This window comes from Callospermophilus lateralis, chromosome 7 (genome assembly GCF_048772815.1).
Source record: "Callospermophilus lateralis isolate mCalLat2 chromosome 7, mCalLat2.hap1, whole genome shotgun sequence".
Taxonomy (NCBI): domain Eukaryota; kingdom Metazoa; phylum Chordata; class Mammalia; order Rodentia; family Sciuridae; genus Callospermophilus; species Callospermophilus lateralis.
In genome coordinates this window covers 106440404-106458649 of record NC_135311.1, presented here as the reverse complement: position 1 = coordinate 106458649, position 18246 = coordinate 106440404, and the positions used below count along the sequence as shown (strand labels likewise).

At 32.9% G+C, this 18246-nt stretch overlaps 1 protein-coding gene across 1 annotated transcript in view; it reads right to left on the bottom strand.

The window, feature by feature from the left end:
• Positions 1-18246, bottom strand: part of Agbl4 (AGBL carboxypeptidase 4) — a 1194123-nt gene that overhangs the window by 695846 nt on the left and 480031 nt on the right. The gene's annotated exons all lie outside the window — the stretch shown is intronic.

Here is an 18246-nt window from a genome sequence, read left to right as displayed (position 1 = left end):
GGAACATACCTTTAAAATGGGGGAGTAGGTTGTTCTCAATGCACAAAGTCTTTCCAGGAAAGTAGTACAGATAAAAGAAATCAGAACTTTGTTTTAATAAACTCCGTCATAAGATGGAAGAGAAGATTGTGAAAGAGACAAAATTTGGGATTGAAAGATTAAAAAGCTACTGAAGTAGTCCAAAGGATAGAATAAAGCTAGAGGTAAGCCAGTCAGAATAAATAGAAAAAGGGACATTCTTTCAGTACAAAGCAATGGAAGCATCAAAATTTTTATATTATTTCATTTGATAATGATTTGTTGTGTGAAGTGCTAGGGGATTTCATATACATTTTAAATCTTAAATATTCTATAACTGTAGTAAATAAATGTTAACATCTTCATTTTGAAGACATGGAAGTCAAGTCTCAGGTTACCTAACTTGCTCAAAGTCATACAATTAATAAATGATAGATTTGATATTTAAGTTCAGGGAATCAAAAGATAAGATATCCATATTTTAATCCTTCAGATGCTCACCAACATTCTAAAATACCATAACTATAACCAAGTCTATTTTCCTAAGTAAGGATTAAAAAAAAATGATGGCTGGGCTGGGGTTGTGGTTCAGTGGTGGAACACTTGCCTAGTATATGTGGGGCCCTGGGTTCGATCCTCAGCACCACATAAAAAATGAATAAACAAAGATTTTGCGTCCATCTACAACTAAAAAAATTTTAAGAAAAATTATGACAAATTTTAAGCCTTTACAATTTCATTTTGTTAAAACAAAAAAATCAACACCATTTTCACATTTGGGTTAATCATAAAATAATTTGTTCCATGAAATAAGCTCTTAGAAATAATTTTTCTTTGCTTTTCTCCTCAGAGACCCAGTCATTGACCCACCCAACTCTAGGCATTTCAGTTTCAGACCTCCCTTTTGTCATTAAATTAAGTCATCAAGTAATCCAAGCCTGTTCCATTATTTAAACCTATGCCTGCTAGTTGTCAGTTCAATTACTTCTCCCAAGGTTTTGGCTACTGTCTGTTTTCTTTTTAAATCAATATCAAAAGGACAAACAGCCTTTGAACTTTACAGGGTTTATAATCCCCCTTTTTTCCTCTGAGATTCCAGATGTCAAATCCATTTCTAGTGAACCTGGCTGCCGTACTGTACTTTCAGGATCTAGATTATTAATAAATAGAGGGAGAAATCCAATAAAGAAATGATGTGCATATGTGAATAAAAAATGGAAAATAAAGTAGAACATTTATTATTAGCATCCTACTCTGTGCCTAGAAAATTTCTCAGGTGTGTTAGGTATCCTATATCATTTAGCTTCTCCATTTATACAAAGTTATTCATCTTAGCTCAATTTTAGACAATTGAATAAACTAAAGCTAATAAAAGCTAGTGGCTTGCCTTCCCCAAATCCCCAAACTTTTAACTGGTAAAACTAGGACTTAATTCTTAAAAATCCTTATCATAAAGATCATACTTCCTCTATGACATCACATACAAAAATTAACATCATCCCTTACCATGCATTTTTACATTTTCTAGTCATTGAGCAAGGTGGTGGTTAGTGATAAGAATAAAAGGTATTTCGAAGTAGGCATTGCAAGAAATCTCATCTTGTCATATTTTATACTTAATCTTCACTTATTTATTTATACAAAATGCATCACAAGAAATTGCACCTACAAGGTAATGGTAATGACAACTACAACTACAATACTAAGATTCTGAGCACTTACTATGTACCAATTTCTGAATTAAGCACTCTGTTCACATTAATTTAGCGCTTTGCATATTAGAATGTCCTGCTTCTAGATTAGAATCACCTCCATAGCCTTTTAAAACTACAGATGCTTGGACCACACCCTAGAGGCTCTCATATATGATGCATTATCTCATTCATTTTGAGGAGATTTTATATATATAAAATGAACTTTTTGATACAGTAACTATTTGTTACCTTCTATTTACAGATGAAGTAAGAGATATTAAGTAAACTGAAATCATGTAACAAATAATTAGCAATGGTAGAATTTGAGCCAGGTCCATTGACTCAAGAGAATAAGACTATGAAATTTCCAGTCAGATAAACTGGGATTGAAACCCAGTTCTCCCACAAATTCCATGAGATTATGCAAGATAATTTTTTTTGTGGATATTGATTACTTAAATCCAAAAATCGGATGGTAGCAGTGTCCTTAAAAAGTTGTTTTAAAAATATATGGGAGGGGAGGCTGGGATTGTGGCTCAGTGGTAAAGTGCTCATCTAGCACATGCAAGGCCCTGGGTTTGATCCTCAGCAGCACATAAAAATAAATAAATAAAAACAAAGATATTTTGTACAACTAAAAGAAACAAATATAAAAAAAATATGAGAGATTATGTAAGTAAATCACCTGGCATATTGTTCCTAACTCAGAATAAGTGCTCAATATTTATTGAGCCTATTCCTTGGTCTTAAATAAAACCAGCTCTTTTCTTTTGCATTCCTCATTATATTTAAGCATTAAGCTCAGGCTTCCAGTTTTAGCATTATGGTTCCCTATATCAATCTTCTTTACATAATGACCTGTGGCACACTGGTAAGCAAAGAGTGGGTTACAGTCCTCAAAGTAGACATATGTGAGACCTGGAGCACTACCCATTCTAAACAAGGGGCTCATGGTGCTACTGGAGGAGGACAAACTCAATTCCAGCTGTAGGCCAAGGCATAATCCATTGTCAGTAAGAGTATGGTGAAGAGCCTATGTGTAGTCCTAGGCAATGGCCTTGATTCTGTCTTAATATATATCCAATACTTTGGTCCAATCATGAGTAAATTTCCCACTTACTTTTGTTAAAACTAGTTGCATGGACTATTTTAAATATGCATGCACATTCTGCAATTTAGAACTTCATCATTACTTTTAAATATTTTATTATTTTAAAACATTTATCAAAATTTGATTAGATTTGATAATCATTTGATTTTTGTAAGAAATTTCAACATTGCAGCTATGATTGAAAGAAAAGAAACAACTGTTGGATGCTTCTTTAAATGCAATTTCAAATAGTTTAATATTTAGATAGTTTTGAACTTTTTATTACTTTATTTACTTTTTAAAAATTGTAGTTGGACACAATTCCTTTATTTTATTTATTTATTTTTACAAGGTGCTGATAATTGAACCCAGGGTCTTTCACATGCTAGGCAAGCGCTCTACCGCTGAGCCAAGACCCCAGCACTGCATCACTTTATTGTATCATAGTTCTCATTGATGGGGGCTATAATAGTTTTAAAGAGATCATCATTCAAAAGCCTTTATCAGGAACAGCATGTATCCATTTCAAATAAAATCTCATATAAAATTATTATGGGAATAAAGTCACATGTTTCAACTAAAAATTTTAAGATTTTAAAACGTATTCCCTCTTGGAAAGGAAATGTTTATGCTGTGTCATTATATATTGGATATATGTAATCTTCTTTTGATTTTTATAGGGGCTTGAAGCCAGGAGTTTTGCTTTGAGCCTCAAAGGAGACTTTGGACTTGGACTTTTTAGCAATCCTAGAAGTTTTAAGAATATGGGAACTCTTGGAGATGGACTGAATATATTTTGCATTGTGAGCTGAGTATGAGATTCTGGGGGCCAGGAGAGGAATGACGCATATGATAAAGAGTCATATATTTAATATATGGTCCCAAAGCAGCAAGTGTCAAAGATAGAGCTTTTAGTAAATGATTGGATCATGAGGGCTCTGACTTTATCAGTGGATTAATCAATTTGATTATTGAATGAACTATTTGGTGGTGGGACCTAATGAGAAGAAAGAGGTCACTGGGATGTATCCCAAAAGTGTTTATCTTCTCTTCTCCCCACACTTCTTCCCTTCTCTCTCTCTCTTTCTCTCTGCCTCATTTCTGCCATGAGCTGAGCAGCACTTCTACCATGATGTTTTGCCTTATCTTTTAAGCCCAATGAAATTGAATTGTACAACCATGGACTGAATACTCTGAAACTCTGAGCCCAGATACTTCTTTCCTCTGGAAAACACCTATGTCAGGTGTTTTAGTCATAGTAACAAAAAGTTAAATAACACAATACCCTTCTCTTAGAAATTCTTTGAAAAGAAAGCAACAGTAACATCATATTTAATTATGAAAATGATAAGGCATTTTACCTAAATTTGGGAATAAGAAAATAATCTTTTAGTACTATTGCAATTTATATCCAATCAAGTACTACAAGTTATCCAGCCAATGCCATAAGGCAATAAAACAAATGCAAGAAAAAGTATTTTAAAGAATGAACATTTTTACTATATACACAGTCAGAATAATTAGGTATATAGAATATCCTAAAAAGATCTGCAAACTATACAAAGTCAAAATAATTAGGTATATAGAATATCCTAAAAGATCTGCAAAGTATTAGAATTCATTGATATAAAATCCATATAAAACTTTTAAATATAAAAGAACTGACAACAAAACAATTTTTTTGTTTTGGAGAGGGAGTAGAAGAGGGAAATAGGAGGTACCAGAAAATGAGGTTAATCAAATTATGTGTATGTACAAATAAGGAATAATGAATCCATTATTATGTATAATCATAATCTACCAATGAAAAACTTTTAAATATAAAAGAACTGACAACAAAACACTTTTTCATATCTTACAAAGTAAAAATGTAGTATATTCTATTACTTCTCATATCTACTTCTAGTTACATTACCAAAGGAAACCATAGAATGCTCATAGCAACATTTTGTCAAAGCAAATCCTAAAAAATACCAAAATAAATAAAACTAAAAAATTGAAAAGCCTATTAAAACATTTTTATGGGAATAAAGAAAGCAAAAATTTCAACTACAGACTTAGGAACTAACTTACTATAAAGTTATAGCAATTAAAATAATATGATTTATATTGCTACAGATCTATAGAGATAGACTAGTGGATCAAAACAGAGACCCGAGGAACAAACTTAACATATGCCAGCAATGGCATTGCAGATCAAGTATTGAACTATCAATGAATGGTGCTGGGTCAATGAGTTACCCATACAGGAAACAAAAGAAAAGAAAAGAAAACAGATTAGATTCTTACACCAAATACAAAATAAATTCAAAATGATTAAGTAATAAAATTTACATAGTAAAAAAGAGAAGATTATTTTATTGACTTTGAGTAAGGACTTTATAAAAGACCAAAAGCATAATCATGGTAGAAAAGATACATTTGATCACATTACCAAATTGTTATTATGCCAAAAAGTAACATAAAGAAATGAAGATAAAGCCAATGACTGAAGAAATGTGATGAGGATTAATTCTTTATAGAATTATGAAAAATTCCTGTAAATCCCAATAAAAAAGATCAATAATCCAATATAAAATAGGCCAAGAATGTAATCAGACAAGTTATAGAAGAAATGGAAAATTCTAAAAATATGCAAAAAGATAATTACCTCATTAACAATTGAGAAAAAATAAAATTTTTAAAAATGAAATTCCTTTTTATCCATAAAACTAGTATACATTAATGTTTTAGTCAGCTTTTTCATTGTTATGACTCAAAGATCTTACCAGAACAACCTTAAATGAGGAAAGTTTATTTGAGGGCTCACAGTTTCAGAGGTCTTAGTCCATAGAAGCCTGGCTCAATTCCTCATAGCTTGAGGTGAGGCAGAACATCATGGCAGAAGAGTGTGGCAGAGGGAATCACCTCACATGTTGATCATGAAGTAGAGAGAGACACTCCACCCTCCAGACACAAAATATATACCCATAGCCATGTCCCCAATTAGCCACTCCTCCAGCAATACCCCCACCTGCCTCCAGTTACTACTTAGTCGATCCCATCAGGGATTAATTCACTGATTAGATTAAGACTCTCACAATCTGATCATTTCTCCTCTAAACCTTCTTGCATTGTCTCACAGATGAGCTTTTGAGAGGAAACCTCACAATCAAACCATAACAATTAGTAAATCTGATAATATAAAATGCTCAGAATTATGTGGCAAATAGTAAATATGAATATTGCTGGTGAGCATGTAAAATAAAAGAGCCTCTTTAGGGGAACTTGACAATGAAATAAAGATACTTATACCTGTGACTCTGTTAATCCATGTCTACGTATTCTTCTAAGACGTATCTTGCACATTTTATAAGGAGACATATTAAAAAATGTTCACTATAGCACTATTCATTTGTAACAGCAAAACAACTAGGGTTGGGAATGTAGCTCCGTGATAAAGTGCTTGCCTACCATGTGCCAAGCCCTGGGGTTCAATCCCCAGTAATGAAAAAAGAAAAGAAAACAAGCAAACAAAAAACCTTAAATCACTTAACTCAGGAGAAAATGTATAAATTGTGGCTCTTTAGTACAATAGAATACTATTCACCATTTAAAATGAATGCAGTAGAGGGGCAGTTAACATTTCTGGTAAACATACAAAACTATGTCTAGTTAAAAGAACCAGAGTTATAACACAAAACAATATTACAATTTAATGTAATACATGGATGATAAAAATATGAAATCATACATGGGAATAATATCCATTGGTTTCAGAAATGTGGTTACTTCTAGGGGAAAGGAGAAGAGAAAAAGACAGGGATTTACTATATTTGCAGTATTATATTTGTCAAAATCAAAAAACAGAAAGGAAAATATAAAGGATGACAAAGTATTAATCTGTGTTTCGTATTAATGATAGGTCTTTAGAGGTTTATATATTATTTTATGTATATTTGAAATTTCCCTAATTTAAAATTTATTTTATCCTTAGTTCATTAGGAATTTTATTACAAAATATAAAGAGGCAACATAATGTATTTTTTTCAAAAGATTAACATGTAGTTCCACCATCATTTATTCAGTAAATGATTTCAAATGCTAACTTTTCCAAAAGATAAATTCTTATATGCTTGTTCTTATTTCTGTGCTTCCACGCACTTTCATAAATCTATATCTTTATTCCAAGGATAGTTTACTATTGCTTTAATAATTGTAGTTTTATGATATTCTTTAATTAGAACAAATGTCTATTCAATATTCTCCTTTTAGAGTTTCATATGGTTTCATTTACATGCGGTGACTTCTATTTTTGTCTTTTATTGGTTATTTTTTCATTATTCTTTTTTAATGCTTCTTATTATTTTTGAACATTTTTGGTTCAATTGAACATTCCCTTGCTATCTTTTTTCCTCTTTCCTTAGTAATTTTCAAATCATTCATTTTAGCTTTATACTATCACCAGTTATATTTCAATTTTAAAAAAGAATTTGATAGCTTAAGTTAGGCATAAGTAGTTTTCATATGAATGATGCCAGTAACTCCTTTCAAGACAACCACTTATTATTGACCTGTTCTTATACTGCAGAGTATACAAAGTTGTGGAGCATGATCAAGTGGAGGAAAGCTGTCTTGTTACAGTATCATCATATACCCAGACTAGTGCAGCTTGGGCAGGACAACACAGCAGTTTAGGGTGAATTTTCCTGGCTATCATGACACATACAAGGTTATACAGATCACATGGGGATGAGTTACAGTTAACATCTAAGACTCTGTTCAACCACTCAGCTACTTTACCCAGGAGTCATACTCCATGCTTTTATATATTGCTTACTCTGAGCCCAATCTGATTCCCTGCATTGAACAAAGAAATATTGGAGTTCCAAGCCTACTTTTTACTTTGTGACTTTAAACATGTGTTATCATCTTTCTGAGCCTGTTTTCCCCATCTATAAAGAGGGAAATAATAGGTATCTGATAGAAGGATGATTGGGATTAAATATAATTGCTATGACAATATATTCAGGAAATAATTAAATATCACACACACACATGTTCATTTATTTGTATATGGACACAGATACATACATGTGTGTATACATAAGTATGCATATATGTAAGAATATATATTCATATACAAAGTTATATATATTACTTATATATGTATGAAATTATATATATTCACATGTATAAAATTAAGTCTCCTGCCCATGTAAACCTATAAGTTGCCACCCAAATTCCTCAAAAGAATGCCAGATAATCCTGGGACTGATGTATTGAAAACATGAAGCCTGGAATATAGATAATCATGTGTGAAAATGAAATCCTTATCTATTATAGCTGATGTTTAGGAGTCACAGGGAATCAACAAAGTTTGTTAATCAACTGCACCTGTGTCTTGTTACTGGCTATTGTCAAAATGTTCACACCAACACTGCAGCCTGACAGACATAATAAACCAATGGTTTGCAGATTGCACATTAGAAGGTTTTACTATCTCACTGAAAACTTGTGAGAAGACAGCCATAAGAGGTAGAAGGGGAATGGAGCAGAATATTCTCATCAAGAGAAATTTTTAGCATATCAAACAAGGGTATTAGCAAAATGACTGAAGAAAAATAAAATGTTTCAAGGAGACTCATTTTTCTCCCTACTCAGAATAAATATCCACCAAAATACAGATCACCTCAAAAAATGCCTTTCTTTTTCTCATTCTGACAGCATTTCCTGCAGAGTTTTGTTCTAAATTTTATTCATTAATTCAATGAATCTTCATTTAATTATTTTATTCAAAAAAACAGTTATTGGATTCCTATTCTATTCTTTGCTGTGATAACAGAAATGAATAAGAATGGGCCCTTTAGCCTTAAGTGGGGGAGATAAACATATAAAAACACATGTGTGTACCTTCTGCATACATGATGAAATGTTGAGGTAGAGTGTACAATGGAGGCAAAGCTGAATCTTCACTGAATAAGGACTGAGCAGACAAAAGGGAAAATACACGAGACATTCCAGTGAAAGGCAGGGCAGAAGGAAGACAAATTGATTTATGGAATCGTTAGCTTTTTCCTGTGCCTAGAAGACAGAATTCTCTGTATGCTCCTAAGAATAAACAGGCTGGAAAGGGAAAGAGATGAGACTATGCCATTAAAAGACATATGAGTCATGGTAATAAGTTTTGTCCTTTACTAAAAACAATATGAAGGGACTACTGAAAGGTTTTTAACTGTAGATGTGAAAGGTTCAGATCTGTTTCACAAAAACCATTTAAGACTTCCTTGAAAAACTGTTCTAGAATTTACACTGGTCTCTACAGAGCCAAAAGGTAACTGTAAACTCTGCTCTTAAGAAGCTCATAGTCTTATGAAGAAAATGTGCAAATAAACATACATCTGCAAATCTTGCATAATCAATGTGACAATAGCAGGACATATCAAGAACTCTTCGGGGTTTGGATATAATTCACAGGGGAGCAGATTCTCATCTGCCTGAATGGGTACAAGAATACTTTCTTTTGAGCCAGTCCCTAAAAGATAAAGCTCAGTTCTGTAGTCAAGTCCCTCAAAGTTCAGTATCATGATGCACTAATTTCCCTTCCTATTTGTTGCCATGTTTGGTCTATAAACTAACCAGGATCAGGGCCAAGTCCTTTACTTCTTTTGTAACTCCAAAGTAGTTATTTATGGATTTGGGGACAGAGCATGTTAAATAAACCTGTTTCAGACAAATAAAGCTACATGTTAAGATGGAAAAGTCTTAGTTGATGGAGGTAAAACTATAAGGAGTCAAACTGACTTCCTGTTCTCCTCCCCTTTCAGGGTGATGGCAAGGTCAAGGAGAATAAATACAGAAATACTGTCTAGATGGGTCCACCTAGGCCAATCTGTAACACACAAGAGAATAAATCTCTATAGCTTCGCTGTGTTTCTACTGCCTGGATGTGCTATAGAGTTAATAGGACATATAAGGCAATAGGTATATACAGTTGTCTATTAAATGAACTACTTATCAGGCACGAGGGGAAAATCCATGGATTTTTTTCATTGCTTCTGAAATTCTCAAACAAGAATGTACAGGTTTTTAACCTCAGACAAAACCAAAATCTCTCCATATTTTATTGATCTAGAACTTTCCTTGAGGGGATCTTAGTCCTGCATAACACCTTAGTGTTGCACACTTCTGATCTCCATTACACTTGAAATTCTATTTCCCTGTTCTATTAATTTATTATAATATTATGAATAATTTTGATTCCTTACTTTTGTTGTTTAATATTAGCATAGGGTGTTCATGATAAGATACTTAATGACAGTCTATTTTCTTACAAATACAAATCCTATATATTGGATCTAAAGTCGTTCGCAATTATTCTGTACACTCTATATCCACATTTTTTTGCACAATAATTATTGCTTTTCCTCACATAAAAACGATCTTCTGGAGTCTGAGGTGATTTGGGGTAACTTTACCCAATAGAAATTGATCAAAGTGACATAATGCCAATTCTGAGTCAAGATCTCGAGTTTTCTCTTGATCAATCCAGAGTAGGCAGACAGAGGATAAAATACCACAGTGAAGAGAACCAGTTGTTCAGGCGAAGATATCATAGACCAATTTATAGACAGTTAACTTGCAAATATATGAAAGAACCCAGACAAGATCAGCAGACCTGATCCAGAGCTAATCATACATTCAGAAGAACCACTCAGTTGACTTATGGACTCATGAGAACTAATAAAAGCTTATTGTCTTCTATTATTAAATTTTGGGGGTAGTTCGTTATTTAGCAATAGCAAGATGACACACTATTTCATGCTTCAGAAGACAAATTATGCAAAAAAGGCAGGAAAAAGAGAGTCAAAGAAGGAGAGGAAAATATAGAAAGAAGAGAAAGAAATAAAAAGTAAGAAAAGGCAGTTTCTTCTCACTTTGGTTACAATTCCAAGGTTTGGTACTTAAGTGACTTGGTTGTTTCAGTATCTTCATAATTTCATGTATCTATATTTTCCTTTTTTAAAAAAAACTATTTCAATTGTTTCCTTTTAATTTTTTATTTGTTCTTTTTGAATATACATGACAGTAGAGTATATTTTGATATATTTATACAAACACGAATACATCTTATTAGGATCCCAGGCTTGTGGTTGTACATAATGTAGAGATTCATTGTGAGTTAGTCATATATGTACATAGGAAAGTTATGTCAGGCTCATTCCACTATCTTTCCTATTCCTATCCACATTCCCTTCCCTTCATTCCCCTCTGTCTAATCCACTGTTCTCCCTATCCCCCTTGTTGTGTGTTAACATCAACATACCAGAGAGAACATTCAACCCTTGGGTTTTGGGGATTGACTTATTTCACTTAGTATGATAACTTCTTAAACATTAAGTCTACCTAGTTTTAAAATACCACTTGAACTTAATCATACTAATATATATTTATCAACTTTGAACTTAATCATACTAATATATATTTATCAACTTTCCTCCTCTAAATTTTATTCTCCAACTTTTGGTAGTGAGGAAAAGATCAGTTCCTGTCTCGAAGAATCTGGCAGTTTGGTGATTCATGGATGGTAACTTGGATGTATTGCAAAGCAACGTCAACTTTTTTCTCTTCATCTCTCTGGAATATGAGAAGTTTTAATAAAACTATGGTCTTGGATAGTAGAAACCTGAGTTAATACCTTTACCCACCATTTACTCTCTTTGTAAACAAGTGTATTATTTTCCTTATTTGATCCTTCCATAAAGGAAGGATCACATAATTTACTGGTCATAAAGTTAAATCTTTAGCTAGCTCACTAAAGTAAGTACTCATCTGAGAGCTCTGTTAGCTACAAGATCCATGTTTCCTATAATTCTATTTTTATTAAATACTACATTCAAACCCTTTACTTGCAAAATATCATTTAACAATAACAACAGCAAAGTAATAATAGTATTAATATTTCAATTTTATAGATAAGAAAACTGAAACTCTCACAGAAATAAGTAAATTGCTTAAGGGCACAATGCTGATGAAAGGAAGACCAAGTATACAATATTGGGTTTATCTGACTTCAAATATAGGGTGTTATATTATGAGACACACTGTATGTCTCCTGAGCTATTGATAAGATAGCATGGAGGTTCAGTCTCAGGCCAATATCAGGAGTATAATCAGGTCCATATTTAATTTTATACCTGGAGTCAAGGCTCAAAGATAATGGTTCAGTTTGGATCTAGGTTTAATATTCAGTCTGAGGAAGGAATCAGTCATTTCACAATTACAGGACAATCCAATAAATAATTCAAAAATATTTTATAATTTGAAAAATCAAATTTGCAAGTTCTGAAAAGTTGACATAATATTATCCTAATTGTATTTATACCATTCTCCTTCTGTTTAACTGACATGTTTTCCACCATTAATACAAAGCTCAGATTGAATTTTTATAAACTTCAAATTATTAGAATCTACATGAATTATAGGAATGGTGAAACTCTGAGAGTTGGAGTAGATCAATTAGAGAAGGAAAAAACAGGAGTATCTTGTGGATTGAAAAAAGAAGATAAAATATTTCCTTATTAAAGGCTGCTCTCTCCTATGAATTAAACAGAATACAAAGATTGCCCCTTTGTTTAAAGATAATCACATTTTTCTCAGAGTGGTTCACTAGGGCTTTAGTGTGGGCATGAATTTTTCATGACTGATTGATTGAAAAGACAATGCCAATAGAGAATAATACAAGAATAGGGACCTGTCTTACAAGGTAGAGTTAAATTACTCCAAGGGTTAGAATGACAAAGCCAGGTGGGGCCTACAAGTCAGCAAGTAAATTGACCAATTACAAATCTGTTGAAAAATGAGAAAAATTAATTAAGAAAAGGTTGCCTTATACTAAAAAGTACTGTTTGGTTTATTGAACACAATTCAGTGCATTCTGGAAACCCGAAGAGAAAGCACTATAGAAAAATGCTTCTCTATTCATAGGGTTTTAAGAAAGTTAGAATGGGTAGAAGGTTGAAATGGGAAAGAAGAGACTTGCCTTCTTTTCCTGGGCATGACACTGAGTTGTTATTTGACATTATAGAGATTATTTTTTCTCTCTGATCCTCTATTTTCCCATTTCTAAAATGGAAATAACTAATTCCCACTCCACCCTTTTTAGAGGGGACAGGGTAGATTCCACATCAAAAGTACATTCAAGAGAACAAGAGTTTAAGAGAATGAATCCCTCTAGAGACAAACCAAAGGGCTGAGATCTAAAAAGCTGACAAAAGTCCTTTGGAAGAGACAAAAAATAGTATTCTAGACACATCAACCTAAATGTCATGTTCAAGGGTAAGTGACTGAGGAGTTTGGGCAAAGTAAATAGTTAATTTATGTCAAGTTAAACAGACTCTAGATTTTTTACACACATGATTAATTTCTTTATTCTTTTAAGAAAGATTCATTGAACTCTGCTTATATGAACAAAACTATTTGTATGCTGTGTATACACAGATGAACAAGATATTCATAGTTTACATACTAGTATATGGGAGATAAACATCAAAAAATGTAATAGATGTGTAAAGCAATGCCAAGTAGTAATAATTGCTATGAAGCAAATAAAATAACAAAGGGTAAAGGAGTAGAATGAGAAGTAGGTATTGGTTTGTTTGGCTTTAAATAATTATTATTTTATATATAATTTATTGAACTAAAAAGTTACATACAAAAACTAAGACAGAAATTTGAATATACAGAAAAAGAAAGCATGAACCACTGAAATGCAAAAAAAAAAAAAGTGTCACCCAGGAATAGCTGAAATGCAAGAAATGTCTATGAACTTTTGCAATTCCTCAGCAACCCAGCCTACACTCGTGGCCCGCATCCTTGACAGATGCCCTTTCCTGCAAAAAGTAACATGATGGCAATGTACAAGTGTGGGGAAAACAGGCACAAAATTTGCAACTCTGCCCTGACTCCAGGTCTGGTCAATCCCTTAGCAACCATACTTCCATAAATATCAATACCCAACACCAAGGGGTTGCTGTCTCGCCCTCTGCAGATAGTCCATACTCTCCTTTCAATGTGCCTCTTCTTTCCTAAATAAACCTCTGTCTAAGTCTCTGACTAATATGTATACTAAAATTCTTTCTGTCATGTATGCCAAGAACCCTGCTGGTCTTGCATCAAGTTCCTGCTTCTTTCCAGGAAATACTCAGATCCTACTTCAGGGATCTCTCTTCTCCTATAACCAAATGGTTAGACTCCTTTATATTACATGAATTTCTAAACCTTAAAAATAATCTTATAGGTATACATTATTTTTCATTCAATACGTTAGCAAAGTAGTTTACAGAAACTGGAGAGTCATATGATGCTGTTGTGGTCAACCCTGGAGATAGGATGAATTTTTCCATATAAAATTTTGTTCAGATAGAGAATAATGTCACATACACATGAAGAGAGTATGAGAAAGTTTATTACTCATAAAATAAGTCTTTCTGGCAATAGTAGAACAGACTTCCAAACTGGTCTAAAAGTGGCTTAAGAGAATAGGCAAGGAAGCTGACTCAAGGTTTTATGGTTGTTATGGGGTGGGGATATTGTAAGGATTCTCACACACATACAACAAAGTTTGCATGGTTTGAACATCCTGCCAGTGCTAAAGGAAGCCATGACGTGCTTTCTAGTAATCCAGCCTAAATTGGGTAGAACGGGAAGGAGGGAGTAGAGTTTGAAAGTGCTAGCAGTATTCACATTTCAACATTAGAATCTGACTCTTTATTATGCTTTCTAAAAATGATATATCTATTGTGTAACAGTGAGATGTGTGTGTGTGTCTGTGTGTGTGTGTGTGTGTGTATTTGGGGTTTGCCCCTCAGTTTTCTGATGTTCAACTCCATAAACCCTTGAAATCTCTAATGTGATAAATGTCTATTTTATTATTATTAGAACTTTATAGTTACACATAATAGTTGGGTTCATCCCAACAAATTCATACATGAATAGAATTTCATTTTGTGAGATGACTGATGGCTAGGAGCTCCTGGGTAGCTTCAGGTGGCTGGTTGCTAGGGAACCAACAAAGTGATTAGATTAGAAGATTGAAACTTTCATTTCATCCCCAAGACCTCCAGTAAGAGGAGAGGAACTGAAGGTCGAATTTATAATCAATAGCCAATAATTTAATCAATAATGCCTATGTAGATAAACCTAAGATAGAAAGAAAGAAAGAAAGAAAGAAAGAAAGAAAGAAAGAAAGAAAGAAAGAAAAGAAAGAAAGAAACTAAAAGGACAGAGTTCAGAGATCTTCCAGACATGTGTCTAGGCCTATTTTAATTTTATTTATTTATTTATTTTACTTTTTAAACTTTTTCTGAAAAACTAAAACACAAACACATATATTAGCCTCGGCCTATACAGGGTCTGACAATATTACTCTCCAAACATTATCATAAATCTGAAGATTATTGATTTTATTGATTTTAAGAGAGAGAGAGAGAGAGAGAGAGAGAGAGAGAGAGAAAATGAGAATTTTAATATTTATTTTTTAGTTTTCGGTGGACACAACATCTTTGTTTGTATGTGGTGCTGAGGATCAAACCCAGGCTGCACGCATGCCAGGCGAGCGCGCTATCGCTTGAGCCACATCCCCAGTCCAAGATTATTGATTTTAGATCTGTTGAAGTTAGCTGAAATCAGCTAGAATTGGCTCCGGACTTCTGGGTTGAGTTTAATCTGCCATATATTCCCTCAACATATATGTTTGCACCTAGAAGATGCCAAACAATCTCACTCAATCATACTTAAACACATGTACTTGAGCCACATATGCTAATGTTCCCAGAGCTAAAGCAAGTCACAAGTCTTAGGGTATAGAAATACACTCTGTTTACTCTAAGGGAAGACATTGCAAAAGGGCACGTTTATAGTTATATTTAAAAAGGAGGAAAAACATCAAGAAATAAAATAATTAAATCTATAAAAAATACTATATTTACAAATATAATAAATCCATAATGAAAGACTTTCCTTTAAAGACATTTTAGACTCAGCTAGCTTCATTGTTGAATTCACTCAATCATTTATTTTATGAAAATTCTTATGCAAATTCTTTCAAAGAATTGAAAAAGAAGGAATTCTCTCCAAATCATTTTATGAGGCTAGAATAACCTTAATACACAAGCCTGATCAAGACATGACAAGAAAGGAGAATAACAGCCCAATATCTTTCATGAACATATACTAAAAATTCTACAGCAAATCAAACATATGGTATTATAATAGACTATCATACATCAATACAAAAGAATAAACTATACTAAACTCATAATATTGATAACATATTTTTGAATGAAAGAAGCAATATTCAAAAGTACATTTATAATATATTCAATTTATAGGAGGTTTTAGAACAAGCAAACTAATCTGAGTTAGTAGAATATCTATTACCTTAGAGGAATTTAATTGGGATAAAGTACCAGGGAATCTTCCACATAAATGGCAATGATCAGGGTAGTGGTTACACCACTATATTTATTTACAAAAATCCATTAAGCTATGTACTTAAAATTTGAGCATTTTCTGTACGTATAGTAGTCTTTGATTTTAAAAGTTTTCAAAATTTTTCCCACTAATACTTATGACTCCCTGAGGAGATTCTTAATGTTCAGTTGTTAATTGTCTTCTATCTCTGAAAGATTCTACTGTCAACTTTTACAGGTTGATTAGAACGCTTACTATATATCTCCTTAAGAACAGTAGTGCTAAAAGCTTTAGATAATATAAAATGCATCTAAAAATAGTTATAACTGTTTAAGTGAGAAAAACATGAGAAAAATTATAATGAACTTTGAATGGTCAGCAGTTTTCTTGAAAATCTCTGTAGTGAGAGGTAAACTAGTTTCTTAATTAGGACAATGGCATATTTTTATAACAAGGAACAATATCAACAACAAAAATCTAAAGCTGAAATATTGCAAAGCTAAGTTGGTAGACAAGTATATGATTTTTCAGCTCTGGAGGAAAGCTAAATCTAAATGTCAAATTATGTAACTGAATGTTTTACCCTCAACACTTTCAAAGGAATAGAAATGCCAACAGCAGAGTTCCTGAAGTTTAGAGGCATACAATTTATGAAATAATAGAAAAATCACAGTTGAGAGTATGAAAACCTGGGTGCAAGCTCTGGCTATGTCTCTGATTCCTTGATTTTGGAAAAGTTACTTAAAATTGATTAAAAATCATATAGGGAGAGGGAGCATGGGAGGAATAAGATAAACTCTAGATATGACAGAGGGGTAGGAGGGTAAGGGAGGGGGTATGGGGTAATTAATGATGGTGGAATGTGATGATCATTGTTATCCAAAGTACATGTATGAAGACACGAATTGATGTAAATATACTATGTATACAACAAGAGAAATGAAAAATTGGGCTCTATATATGAAATAAGAATTGTAATGTATTCTGCTGTTATATATCAGAGTAGGGAGGAAGAGCATGAGAAGAAGATTAACATTAAACAGGGATGAGAGGTGGGAGGGAAAGGGAGAGAGAAGGGAAATTGCATGGAAATGGAAGGAGACCCTCAGGGGTATACAAAATTACATACAAGAGGAAGTGAGGGGAAAGGGAAAAAAATACAAGGGGGAGAAATGAATTACAGTAGAGGGGGTAGAGAGAGAAGAGGGGAGGGGAGGGGGGGAGGGGGAATAGTAGAGGATAGGAAAGGCAGCAGAATACAACAGACACTAGTATGGCAATATGTAAATCAATGGATGTGTAACTGATGTGATTCTGCAATCTGTATACGGGGTAAAAATAGGAGTTCATAACCCACTTGAATCAAAGTGTGAAATATGTTATATCAAGAACTATGTAATGTTTTGAACAACCAATAATAAAAATTTTTTAAAAATCAAATAAATTTGATGTTAATATTATGTACCTCTCAATGACATACAGAGACTATATGAAAAGTACAACTAAATTCTAGTAAATACTATTATTATTATTAATTTCCCAAGGTAATTTTTAATATACTTATTATTTATATGGTTTTATAAGGCTCTTTTCCCAACAACCCAAACTATTTGGAAACTTCAAAAATCCACATGGATTCATCTAGACAAATTAAAACACATACTAGAATTGCATTATGAGAGTATATTTATTTGTACCATACACCACAGAAGACAAACTGAGGTCATTCTCTTTCCAAAACAGAATAATTCTAAGGATAAATTTTCCTCTAAAATTTTAATTACATTGAGATGCTGCTATAGGATTAGACCAATTCAACATTAGCCAGATCTCTCCAAACTAATTTCTTTTTCCAACTATAACATGCCTATGAAAGATCCATGTTTTCAGTCTAATTGTCTAATTGTTTTTTCTCAACTAAATATGATTTTAAATCCCATGTTACTAAGTCAAACCCTTTATAATCTCATGTTGTCCAACTCTTCCAGGCTA